Source organism: Myotis myotis, unplaced genomic scaffold (assembly GCF_014108235.1).
Source record: "Myotis myotis isolate mMyoMyo1 unplaced genomic scaffold, mMyoMyo1.p scaffold_m19_p_17, whole genome shotgun sequence".
NCBI classification, from domain to species: Eukaryota; Metazoa; Chordata; class Mammalia; order Chiroptera; family Vespertilionidae; genus Myotis; species Myotis myotis.
This window is the reverse complement of record NW_023416321.1, coordinates 4,400,705-4,414,241: the sequence shown is the minus strand read 5'-3', so window position 1 is coordinate 4,414,241 and position 13,537 is coordinate 4,400,705.

Here is a 13,537-nt window from a genome sequence, read left to right as displayed (position 1 = left end):
CCAGGGCCACTTGGATTCGATGCAGAAGTCTGAGAGTGGAGAGCGTTGAGGGCTGGAGGAGTAGAGGGGTCTGGAAGGCAGAGAGGAAAGGAGAGGGCTTTCTTGATTGAGAGACCGTTCAAGCAAAGGCCCAGGGGCAGAAATTAACCAGGAGTGTTCAGCCAAGCACAGGGGACCGGGTCAAACCATGTTGGGGAAGGTTAGACAGCGAGCTCTACCCTGACTCCCAGCGAACCCCATCTACACAGACCTTCCGTCTAGCACGCGGCCCTTTAATGTATAAAATCCGGGGCCTTTTAAAGAAAAGATCCATGTATATTCGTCACCCACTGAGAATATAAGCTCCTTAGGAGAGGTCAATGGGGGCAAATGGAGACATATGTAATACTTGCAACAATAAAGAATTTTTTTGAAAATGAGTGTAGAGAGAGCTCCTGGAGAAACTAAGATGGCAGCATAGATAAACACCGGGAAATTGCTGCTTCCCACAACAATCGATAAATGCATCAAAAACACAAGGTGGACACCATCCAGAACTACAGGAGGGCTGGCTGAGTGTAAATTCTACAACTAGAAGGAAAGAAAAGCACACTGCGAGCGGGAGGAGCTGCGGAGGTGGAGTGCAGAGGTACGGGGGCTCGCGCGCTGAAAGGGTCTGGCACCTGAGGACACGGCTGTCTTTTTGAATCCGGAGGGAGACACAAGCTCCCCACGGCTCTGAAATCCGGTTCCGGGAAGTCTCTGGGGACCCAGGACTCATACGGGGAGATACTGGACTGTCTGGCAGCGGGCGAGCTTGAGAGCAGCTTTCCCTCAGAGGGGCTTGCAGCCATTGCCGGGACACTGGGACTCGCGACTCCTTAGGGCAGGGCTAAGGCTCCACCATAGCTGCTTTCTCCGCCCTTTGATTTCTTGAGACCCCGCCCAGCCCAGGCTGCGGCAGAGGCTTTTGCATATGAATGCCCCGGCCATTTGCAACCTGTAATTACCTAACCGCAGCCGAGCCAGATAGACCCAGAGCTTCCAAGAGAAGGCCCAAGGCCCCACAGCGGCTTGCATTGCTACATAGCTGAGCATCATCAGGGCACTTCCAAACTCCAAAAAAAAGGAAGGGGAATCTGCAGTTCTCTTCGTAGTTCCTGCTGTGTAACCTCAGGCAGAGGCTAAATTAGCACCTCCTTAGATCCAAGAGCCACTGTACCCAGTGGTCAGAGGGGAACCACCCAGATCACAACTCCTCAGATCCATAAGGGACACACTCAGGGTGCAGTCTCAGTGAGCACCAAAGCCCCACTGAAGCAAGTCTTGCCCCAGAAGGGTGTCTCCAGCACAGAAGTTCTCCCACTGCAGACACAGCTGATTCTCGCTGCCAATTGCCCTGGAGGTCAATTCCTCCCAGTGATCCTACAACAACCAAGGCATAGCTACAACAAGACTGTGCACAAAGCCCACGAGGGGGTGCACCAAGAGTGTCCACCTCAGGTAACTGGGGAGGCTGAGCCACTGGGCCCTACAGGACACCTAGCACACAAAGCCACTCTATCAACACAGGGAAGCAGCCAAAATGCGGAGACAAAGAAACAGGTCACAAATGGCAGAAATGGAGGAAAGCAAACAACTGGATATAGAGTTCAAGGCCACGTTTATAAGGTTTTTCAAGAATTTTATGGAAACCGCCGATAAATTTAATGAGTCCCTCAATAAGTATAGTGAGACCATGGAGGACATGAAAAAGGACCAACTAGAAATTAAGCATACACTGACTGAAATAAAGAATAATCTACGGAGATCCAACAGCAGACAAGAGGATCCCAAAAATCAAGTCAAAGATTTGAAATACAAAGAAACAAAAAATACCCAACTGAAAAAGAAAAAAGAAAAGAGATTCCAAAAATATGAAGATAGTGTAAGGAGCCTCTGGGACAACTTCAAGCGTACCAACATCAGAATTATAGGGGTACCAGAAGAAGAGAGAGGGCAAGATATTGAAAACCTATTTGAAGAAATAATGACAGAAAACTTCCCCCACCTGGTGAAAGAAATAGACTTCCAAGTCCAGGAAGCGCAGAGAACCCCAAACAAAAGGAATCCAAAGAGGACCACACCAAGACACATCATAATTAAAATGCCAAGAGCAAAAGACAAAGAGAGAATCTTAAAAGCAGCAAGAGAAAGACAGTCAGTTACCTACAAGGGAGTACCCATACGACTGTCAGCTGATTTCTCAACAGAAACCATGCAGGCCAGAAGGGAATGGCAAGAAATATTCAAAGTGATGAATAGCATGAACCTGCAACCAAGATTACTTTATCCAGCAAAGCTATCATTCAGAATAGAAGGTCAGATAAAGAGCTTCACGGATAAGAAAAAGCTAAAGGAGTTCATCACCACCAAACCAGCATTATATGAAATGCTGAAAGGTATTCTTTAAGAAGAGGAAGAAGAAAAAGGAACTCTTACCATTTGCCACAGCATGGATGGAACTGGAGAGCGGATAAATACCACATGATCTCACTCATTTGTGGAATATAATGAACAACATAAACTGATGAACAAGGACTGATCCAGAGACGGAGAGGCATTGATTGGACTGTCGGGCTTTGGAGGGAGGGTAGGGGAGGGTGGGGGTAAGGGGGAAAGATCAACCAAAGGACTTACATGCAGGCATATAGGCCTAACCAATGGACACGGACAACGGGGGGGGGGGGGGGGGGTGGGGGGGGGGGGGGGGGGGGTAGAGGGTAACGTGGGGACAAGGACACATATGTAATATCTTAATCAATAAAAATATATTAAAAAAAAATGAGTGTAGAAATACCTCAGGCTTTTTGTCTATCAATTACAAAACGTATCTCCTCGAGGGCAAAAACCTGGAGAACTCTACCAGCCACGAGTCCCTGAAAGCTGCAGAGCCGCACAGCCTGCCAGAGGAGGGGTGCCCCTTGGGTCGGTGGCTACAGGGAGGGGAGGAGGAAAGTGGGGAGGTGGAGGGACCTCTGGCAGGGATATAGGTACCAGCCAAGGATGAGACATACACACAATGTGCCCCGCTATCAGGCCGTGAGGTTTCCTGGCTTCATATCTGCCTCTCTCCCCAGAACAGGAGAGAAACAAAAGCACAAAATAAAAAGTCTTCTTTCAGTCCCCAACTCGATGTGCTGAGAGCCTTCCTCATGAAAGACCCAGCCAGGCCACTCGCCTGGGTGACCAACCATCCTGGTTTCAAAAGCCCCCGAGGGGTTCCCTGAGGTGGAGAGGGCTATGCCTGGTTCTTCTAGAACCTTCCACAGCCATGGGGGGGAGCACCACGTGGGGAGGCATGAGACCAAAGCAGGGCTGTTTTGGGGTTTCACTGGAACAGTCTGGACAAACCAGAATGAGTTGGTCGCTCTCCATCCCATGACACGTGGGAAGGAGAGCTGACCATGCCTGCCCAGAGCTTTGCAAAGGGTTCTCCCATCATCCAAGTGTAAAAGAATCGAAGGAGCCATAATCCCAGTCCCTCCACAGGCTCAGGAACCCCCCGGGGCCGAGGCAGCACCTTGCGACCCGCTCTGCGTGCGACCTGTGCACTCACAGCACACGCATTCCCAGGAACTCCCAGGTGCTGAGTCTGGTAGAGAAGCAAAATCTCCCCCCGACCTGATGAACCAGAGCCCGCACTGTACCCACATCCCCGGGCTGGTCCTACAGTCGAGCGAGTGAGCGTGTGCTGTTTCTTGTATTGTTTCAAGATCAGGGAAACCACCCAGAAGTGCCCAGTGGGTGACAGCTTTTCATTAGCAAGGACAGCATGGCACTGCAGGAAGGCTGGGGTGGGCGCTGCCGAGACTGTATTGGATTTCCTCTCTTCCTTCTCATCTCCAGATCGCCAAATGTTTTAAGTGCTTTCCAGGAACACCCACTAACAGACAACCCAGGTTCCCATTCCACGTCTTAACACATCTTTTTTAAACATATTTTTATTGATTTCAGAGAGGAAGGGAGAGAAAGAGAGATGGAAACATCAGTGATGAAAGAGACTCACTGATCGGCTGCCTCCTGCACGCCCCACACTGGGGATCAAGCCTGCAACCTGGGCACGTGCCCTGACCGGGAATCGAACCAGGGCCTCCTGGTTCCGAGGTCAACACTCAACCATTGAGCCACGCCAGCCAGGCAACATCTTGAAAACAAGAAGCAGGAATACCACAGTGATTCTCATGATGAATCTACAACTCCTGTAAAATAATTTGTCATTGAGACTTTGCACAGGTTCACACTGACCTTTCACCTAACGTCGTCGTAATCGACAAGTGTTCACAGTCTTTCCACGTGGCCAGGAAGCCTCAATGGGGGACCTGCAAGAGAGGATAATATGGAAAGCCTCACACGCAAACAATCATTTACCTAATTTAAGGGGATGATGGAGTCTCCAAATCGCACGGTGCCCTCTGAGCTTGCTGATGGGGTTGGCCCGTCAGGGTGATTTCCCAGGGACATGCCTAATACAATGACTTAAAAGATGGGGGAGGGGGGGGCGGTGAGGGGGGCTGTCCTTGCTGACAGGACACCTAGTTAGCAGCACCAGGCGTCCTCCCACCTCTCCCTGTGGTGACAACCATCAGCGTCTCCAGACGCTGCCCAGGGTCTCCCAAGGGGCAAACAGCCCCCAGTTGAGAACCACCATCTCAGCCGAAGAAGAGAAGCTCTTAAAGCAACAGGGACCGGGGGAGGCATGCGGGCGCTGCTTCCGCCAGGGCAGGGCGCTCATTAAAGTTTCGAAAACTAGGCCAAGCTGATCCCTGCAGGCTCCTGGAGAGAACCATCCGGATGACCCCGGGCCCACCGGATGAGGGGACACTTTCTGTGGATGATACTAATGAGGACAAACAGCCCTCGGCCTTCAGCTCCACCGCCTGCCCCTCTGCGTTCAGCCGCTCGGTATCATTAACCCACAGTGCACAGGGAAGACCTAGTCCCTTTGTATCAGAGAGCCAGGCTGAAGGGAGCCGCGGGCTTCTAGCAGCATTAAGGAAAAAAAAAGACTGGGTCGTTTCTGTAAGAACCACAGAAAGAAACCGTCTGGCTCACTCGTGAGCCTGGGTAGCATGAGACATAAGACCAAAGCAGCCGGGGCTGTGGCTGCTCCGTCCCCTACTGTCCCCATAGCCCCAGGAGGTTTGGGGATTGGGGGGGCGGGGGTAGGGGGCCCCACTTCCCCCCAGGCATGTAGAGAAGATGAACTACTGTATTTTGTGGGTGCGAAGATGCAGGAACCCGCCCCAGCCCCACATTGGCATCTCGGGAATCTGATGCATCTTGCAAGGTTACAGTTGCCACCAGCGAGGTGGTGGGTGGGAAGCAGCACGAGGCGGGACCATGCTCCCCCGTGAGAAAAGCAGGGGCATGAAACTCACAGCGGGCCCTGGGAGGTGGGGAAGGCGCAGAGAGTCACGGAGACATGACAGTATAAGCCATAGAGCTTGGTGCGGTCTGTCTTTTTTTCATTCTTGATAGTTTCCAGAATAATGGTGCATCGTCCCTCTGGTTGATGGAGTCAATGGAAGGCCGCCGGCTGCTGTCCAGCGTGGCTTGGCTCACCGATCTCTCTCGTGACACAGTGTAAACCCTCTCTTCGGCGGCGAGGAGAGACCACAGTTAGTCACTCTCTTCCACGCAGCACTGCCCAACGATGATTAATGGGCCTTCTCTCAGCTGTTTTCCTCCTCCAGGCTCTTCCTCACAACCCACCAGCAGCTCCATTCCCCAGGCCTCTCAGCGTCCCTGTGGCTTTCTCCACATTCCCTCCAACCAGCTGGGCTTTTCTTGAATGAAAGAGCATCCATGATAGGAATGGGATGAGCTGCCAGGCCAAGGCGGGCACCTGGAGCCCAGCCGCACGCTGTGGGCAGAGGCTGGCTCTGGGCCCTGAAAACGAGCTGAATCAGGAAGGGCCTGTGAACCCCTGTGGCAGCCGGGACCCCAGAGTTCTCCAGGGAACCCTGAAACCAGAGAGGGCAGTCAGCAGATCAGCATGCCCCGCCTCCCACGGTGATGTCTGTGCTGCCAGCCATCAGCCCTCAGACCTTTCACCCAGATTTCTCCTTCAGGGCCTGTCTGAGCGCCGAGGTCCCTGGCGATCCAGCAGGAATTGACTGGATGCTACAAGAATCGCTTTATAGCCAGATAAAGACAACCTGGAGGGCTCGGCCAGCGTGGCTCAGTGGTTGAGCATTGACCTATGAACCAGGAGGTCAAGGTTCGATTCCCCATCAGGGCACATGTCTGGGATGCGGGCTCAATCGCCCATGTGGGGTGTGCAAGAGGCACCGATCAATGACTCTCTCTCATCATTGATGTTTTTATCTCTCTTTCTCCCTCTCCCTTCCTCTCTCAATACATAGTTTTTAAAAAAAACATACACACAAAGGTGGACACCCCTGGTCTGTTGCCATAATCCCCCTTCTGTATGTTCTTCCAAAATCCTGCTCAGCAAATGCACACTTTCATCAACACGTCCAGGCATCCGGTTCACCTGGGCCGGAAGCACCGACGTCCAGCGGTGCGGCCGGAACTCGTACTGCTCCCCGATGACCTCTGGAGGTGACTGCAACCCCATCTCCTGCCCCCACCCCCACCCCCACCTTAGCCTGCACTTCCATAGGTAAGGACTGGCAATGAGAGTCGCACCTGTTGTCACCCAACTGCTACCCCCACCCCCAAATCCAGAGCCGGGAAGCAAAAGGCCGCGCAGTTAGCCACCCAAAGAGCAGGCTCCGCCGGGGAGGAGGCTGGTGCTGGAATGGACAGCACCAACGGGCTTCAGGATGATTTTCCCACTGGGCGCGGCGACCTTTCGTGCTGCTGCGTTTATTTGGTAATGACCTTTAGAGAGCAACCAACAAAAAACGAAATGCTTCAAAGGAATAAATTAGATCATGCAGATGTTCCACAGTGGGAAGGGATGCCCAAGGAATACGGGGGACCCAGAAAAGCAGCCCGGCCCCGGGAAGCCACCGTCGAGTGTGCCCATTAGACTGATACTATGTGGATGCGGAGTTCTCGAAAGCCTTTTCAATCCGACCGCTGTGGACCCGGAGCCAGGCCGACCTGGGCAGAACAGATGATTATTTCTGAAATTGAACCCAAATTACCAGTTGACATTTCATTTTGGTTCCCATTGGAGCAGAGTAACTTGCATTAGTTGGATGCCCAACAAGTGATTTACAGTGTGGGGGAAGGGGAGGTCCCAAAGGTTTGGGTCAAGAGGCAGCTTGGTGAGATCAGCATTCCAATGAAAGACACATACATGCAAATCAGCCATTTTCAACGAGTGTGCCCCAAGGGTTGTTAAAACATGCAACACCTCCATCTCCAGCCTTACCCCCCACCCCCATCTCTGAAGAAGGGGCAGGGGGAGTGAAATTCCAAGCTTCCAATTAGGGCTTGGTCTTTCTGGAGACCACCCCTGCCCAGGAGTCACCCAGAGTCATCCCATTAGAACAAGAGATGCGCTTGTCACACAAGTCACAGGGTAAGAGCTCTGTGCCAGGAATCGGGGTGGGGGTGGGGGCAGAAGCCAATCTGTGTATTTTCTATTACCCCGCAGATGGTAAATTGGTAAATTTTGCGTTATACTTTTTAGCACGATTTTTAAACCACGCGCAGATGAATGTGTAATTACGTGTCTGTAATTTTTCTTCGTTAATGGCTCCGGGCGAGGGCGGCCGCACCCACGGGAGCCCTGCTGCCCGGTTTTGAGTGGGGGCCGCCCTGCTGGGCGAGGCCTTGGGCGGCACTGCCCCTGAGGAGCCGTCCGGGGCTCCATCTCCTGTCCCCAGGAACCCATCGACACAGATTGGAAAGCGTTACAAAGCTGGATGGAGATGCAGGGGGACCATCCACAGTGGCTTACGAAACAGGAGTCGTTAACAAGACAAGTCAACTGAAGCGCTCTTTGCCAAGAACTGGGCTGCACAAAACGTGGCCAAGAAACTATCCAGATGGATGACAATCAAGGTGGGTCTCTCCTGGAAGGCCCGGGGCCCCGGGGGGACTGCGTGGGGGCACAGGGCTGGCTCCCCTGCACAGTGAAACTCTCAGAGCAAGGGAGGAAGCAGGAGAGCGCTGGGCTCCCAAACTGTAATTCAAGGGGGGACACACTAGAGCTCATGGGCCGAACCTGTTCACCGCCTGCTCTCTGGAAATAAAGTTTTTTTGGAACACAGCCGCAGTCACTCTCTTATGAGCTGCCTGTGGCCACTTCGCTACAATGGGAGAGGCGAGTGGTTATAACAACGAGGCCCACAAGCCGAAAACGTTTTCTCTCCGGCCATGGACAGAGGAAGTTTGCTGAAGTCCAAGTGGCTGTAGAGAAAGGAAAGGGCGTCCGACTGCAGAGGAGGGCAGAGGGCTTTGCTCCCTCCTCCAGGGCCCAGGCCCCTGCTTCCTTTGTGTTCTTTCTGCTTTTCTACCTCCTAGTGCAGCCAGCTCCCGGCTGTGCGTGCCGGGGCACAGAAATCCCAAGCTGCGGATAACGAGAAAGCTCTTCTAATTGGTTTTCGGTGCTAACAGGAGGCGTCCCTCTCCCTCTGCCTCCCCGAGCAGATTTCCCTTCCTAGTCATGCGTGACTCAGGCTCACGCTAGGATGCACCCACACTCCCGGAGCACCCCCACCGCCCACAGCGTGCAAGGTGGCCAGGCCAAGGGGAACGTGGAAACGATCTAAAGCAGGGGCTCCCAACTTTTTTGGCTGTGCCCCACCTAATCATCTCTAAAATCCTGATGCACTGCCCCCACCCCCCGCCGTGACATATAATTCTTATTATTCAAACAGTGAACTCCTAGCCACATGGAGAAAGCCTAAAAGGCCACTAGCTTGGTCTAAACAAGCTTCCGAAGAACATGGCATCCATGAAAGAGAAAAATAAAAGAATGACAGGACAGCTGAAGTACTGAGGGAGAAATCACTAAGAAATTGTTAACATATACTAATATGAAGTGATATGAAAAATTAGCAAATAAACATATAGTAGAGAACTGAAATGCATAAATATGTCACAATATACATTTATATACATTTATATACTGTATGTGAGGCCCCTAGAACCATAAGAAATGCAAAATATTCACTGTTAATAACTCATTCTCAAACTGCCCCCCCTTAAAAATCAAATTGCACCCCTGGAGGTTGTGTGCCCCACGTTGGGGACCACTGATCTAAAGGGAGCTGAACTCCAAGGAGACAGGGGTGGTCTCCACTGTGAGGGGACAGAGGGCATCACTAGCATCCAAAGGCAGATAAGAGATAGGAGTTGTCCCTGGAATAACACTTGTCAATTTACTTAGTTAGAGACTCCTTTGAAAGCTGACAAAAATTATGGAGGAGTTCCCTCCAGAAAAATGCAAGCACATATACATATCCCAACTTTGCATATAAATTCATGGGGTTTGCAATGCCTTGAAACATGGATAGACGCCAGGTTGTTAACCCTACATCTAAACCAGAGGCTTTAACTGTTCTTTTTTTTTTTTTTTTAATATATATTCTTTTTATTTCAGAGAGGAAGGGAGAGGGAGAGAGAGATAGAAACATCAGTGATGAGAGAGAATCATTGATCCACTGTCTCCTGTACGCCCCCCAATGGGGATTGAACCTGAAACCTGAGCATTGAACCGTGGAATTGAACCGTGGCCTCCTGGTTCCTAGGTCGACGCTCGACCACTGAGCCAAACCGGTCAGGGCTAACTATTCTTTTGATGCAGTCAAATAAGATCTCACAGAGAGGCCCAATATCAAAGTATCTTAAAGCAGGGCTGCTGTCGCTGGCACCCCTCCCTCTGTCATCGGCGCAGCTCCGAGGGCCATCCTTGCAGAGCCCTGCAGTGGCTGCTTTGTGGCTGGTGGTCTGACTCTACACCAGGTTCGATGGGCCTTTGCCTCCCAATAGCCCTCTGACTATGTCACTAGCAACGCATTTAATACACTGCCTGCTATTTAACAGCCATGCATGTTGACTTCCTCCCTCAGAAAATAAACTCATCCTATTCCTTGTAACTACTTGGGTTGACACAGCTAGTTGTCTTCAGGAATTCTTTCTCCTCTTCATCCCCAATTAAAGAAACCCCATTCTTAGCTGGAAACAAGGCCACCTGGGATAAAGACTACATTTCCCAGGCTCCCTTGCAGCTATGTAAGGTCATGTGACTATGCTCTAACTAACCTGAAAGTGTCCTAAAAGGAGAAAGCAGGCCCTTCTTCTCTGCTTCCTCTCCTTCTGGCAAGAATGCTATGCAATGGCTGTCCCTGTAGCAACCCTCTTGGACCACAAGGGGCCTTGGGGATGAAAGCAACAAGACAAGGGACCTTGGAGCTGAAGAGCAACAAGACAGGAGGAACCTGGGTCACTAACACTATGGAACACAATACCAGATCTGGACTTCTTATAGGCTTTTTCTACCTAATTTAAGCCACTGTTCTTTTGGGTTTTCTGTTGGAGTTTAAATTAATTGTAAGTAATTCATGGCCTCAGCACCTAGAGCAGTGAGGCTGCACTTCAGAAGGATTCAGGGAAAGTTTCCTGAAAGGATCCTTGCTGCATAGGTGAACAAGTCCCTGCATTCTAGATTATAACCTGTAAACCTCCTTCATTAGCCTCATGCAAAACCCCAATAACATACATGGCCAAAAAAAATCACAAAATCCTTGACCTAAGTGCATCTATATGTCATTTGATACTTTTGTGGCAAAGGGAAAGATGGCTGGAAAAAGAGTATTTTCTTTTTCTTTGGATAGTCCCCAAACACTGAGATTTCAATAGTGTGCAAGGCTAAGTTATTAATAAAGTAATATTGGACTAAATGGGTTAGAATTGCAGCGACATAGAAAATCAAAAGACTTCAGCACAAAACTCCTACAATTATGTAAATGAGCCACCACTTGGGAAAATGACTAAGTATGAAATTCATTATAAGTAATGTTTTCATCCCAACCTTCAAGGCCCTTGAAAACTTTAGATATATGACCCAATTTATTAGCTCAAAAAGTAAAAAAATAAAAAAGATCCCTCTAGAATACTGTTCAGTGAGTTCCATAAAATTTAATCTTAAATCACTCATAAATTATAAATCATGCAAATATCTTGTATTAATTTTTAAAGCCCCGAAACCCTGAAAATCTCTTTTGATCTTTAATGCATTTCCTGGCCCTGTTATCCTTTTATTGTTTAAAGAAATTATTGGGTTAAAGATATACACGGTAAATATATGGAAATAAATGGTACCGCATGTGCATCCATCAGGTTTTAGTTGCATGTAATAGAAGCTAACTCTGATTTATTTAAATAGAAATACAATTTCTTAAATGGTTATTGAGTCACTCGCAGAACACTCAGGAGACACAGAGGGAAAACAGCCAGGTACCACCCTATCATTACACCACAGAACCAGCCCAGTGAGGACAGGGGTGCTGCTGTAAGCTGCCTCACCAGCACCCCAGGCTCCTGGACTTCATTTCCATAACCACAGCCACAGAACCTTCTGGAACCTGGACATAATCATCGCTGTAGCTGTCACCCTCATAAGAATGGACTCAGCATGCTCCCTGCTTCTGTCTGTCACTGGCTTCTCATCCAAAGCCATGTGTGGGCGCATAGTAGGAGTATGGCTCCCATGCCCAGTTTTAATGGAGGCTAGGAAGCCCCATACCTGGTTATTCCAGACATGAGCTTTGTCTCATAAGGGGAAATCCCTCGCACAGAAGCTGGTTCCCAGGTGGGCAACCACAGAGAGGAGCATCCAACGCAAGGCGATTTGTTTGAATATCATTCTCTCGGGATGACAATCTGATCCCGACAACTGTCCCAGTGCTTTCCCTAGGCATTAGTCGTTCTGGAACAACCTGGGTGGTTGTATAATACTTTATTCTGTCTATTGATTTCATTCTGTTCTAATTTGTGGTTTTTACTTCTGATTTTTGTCAATCAACTATTTCCAGCTCTGTGCAAGTTAGAAGCAGCCGTGAGGTCCATCGACTCATTAAAATGAAGTAGGGCGCATTACAGAGTAACAGATACCAACATAAGACATGAATACATACTTGGCGATGGTAACGACTTGGCAAATGTTTTACATTGGCAAAGCACGGCCCAACTGTGAAGCAGGAATAATGAGATGAAAGCGGGTTGGAAATTTTTAAAACTCTCTGCATTCTAAAAAAAAACTTCAGACTTTGATCTGATTTTTTTCTCTATCTTTATATAGTTTGGGGTGTCCCCCACCCCATTGCAAAAGCATTGTGTACATGTTAAAAGTAAGAAAATACAGACAATAAGATGAATATAAAAACACCGGCAACCTCACTGTTAGTGCCAGACCAGGACAATGGCTGTAAGCTCCGACTCTGGGTTTAAACTGTCCGAGCTCCAACCCCCAGGACCTTCCTCGAATTCCTTGGCCTCTCTAGCCTCCGCTCTCGCAGTTATAAAGAGAGGGTGTTAAGGTCCTTTCCCTCCTAGGGCTATGCATGGGTTACATGAAACAAGCCTTGAGCAGGCGCCTGGTATAACTGAGCGCTGAAACACTGGCTGTTATTTAGGTCTTTGTCCGTGCATGGGTCTAGTTATTTTAGAAAAATGGTACATCAAACCCAGGGGGTCTCCAAGTGTAACGACTGCCAGGAGTACACAGCGGGAATTACTTGCAAAACAAACAAACAAACAAAAAAAAAAAAACACAGAAATTTTTAAATAGGGAGGAAGTCATCAAAAGGAAAAAAAAACTGGAAAACAAAAATCCTTTTTCAAAATGTTTGTAAAATATTGTGAAACTAGAGGCCCGATGCACAAAATTCGTGCAAGAGTAGGCCTTCCTTCCCCCGGCTGCCGGCACCGGCCTCCCTCTGGCACCCAGGACTCAGGCTTCCCTCTGGCTACCGGCACTCAGGACTGGGACTTCCCTTGCAGGCCTGGCTTCATCCAGAAGGCCGTCCAGAAGGATGTCTGGTCTAATTAGCATATTATGCTTTTACTATTATAGATGGTCCACAAGAACTTTCAATTCAAACAGGTACCATGTATATCACAAACACAATGGTTGGCCCAGCCGGTATGGCTCAGTGGTTGAGCATCGACCTATGAACCAGGAGGTTAGGGTTCGATTCCCAGTCAGGGCACATTCCCTGGTTGCAGGCTCGAGCCCCAGTAGGGGGCATGCCGGAGGCAGCCAATCAATGATTCTTTCTCATCATTGATGTTTCTATCTCTCCCTCTCCCTTCCCCTCTGAAATCAATAAAAATATATATTTTTTAAAACCACAAAAATAACTGTCCTCTACACCCAAGGGTTTTTGACCGTCTCTCCCACTCAAATTGTGGAGGTCCTGACATTGACCTGACATAGAAAATGCTCGAAGCGTGCTGGGCACAGCCTGGCTGTGCGAGGAGCTTAAGGCTGACGTCAGATCTGTGGGAAACTCCTCCAGCGTTGCCCAGCAATGCGGCCATCAAGCAGGCTGCCCCAGTGGGTCCTGCCAGCTGGCCACCTGCCCAGCAGGAG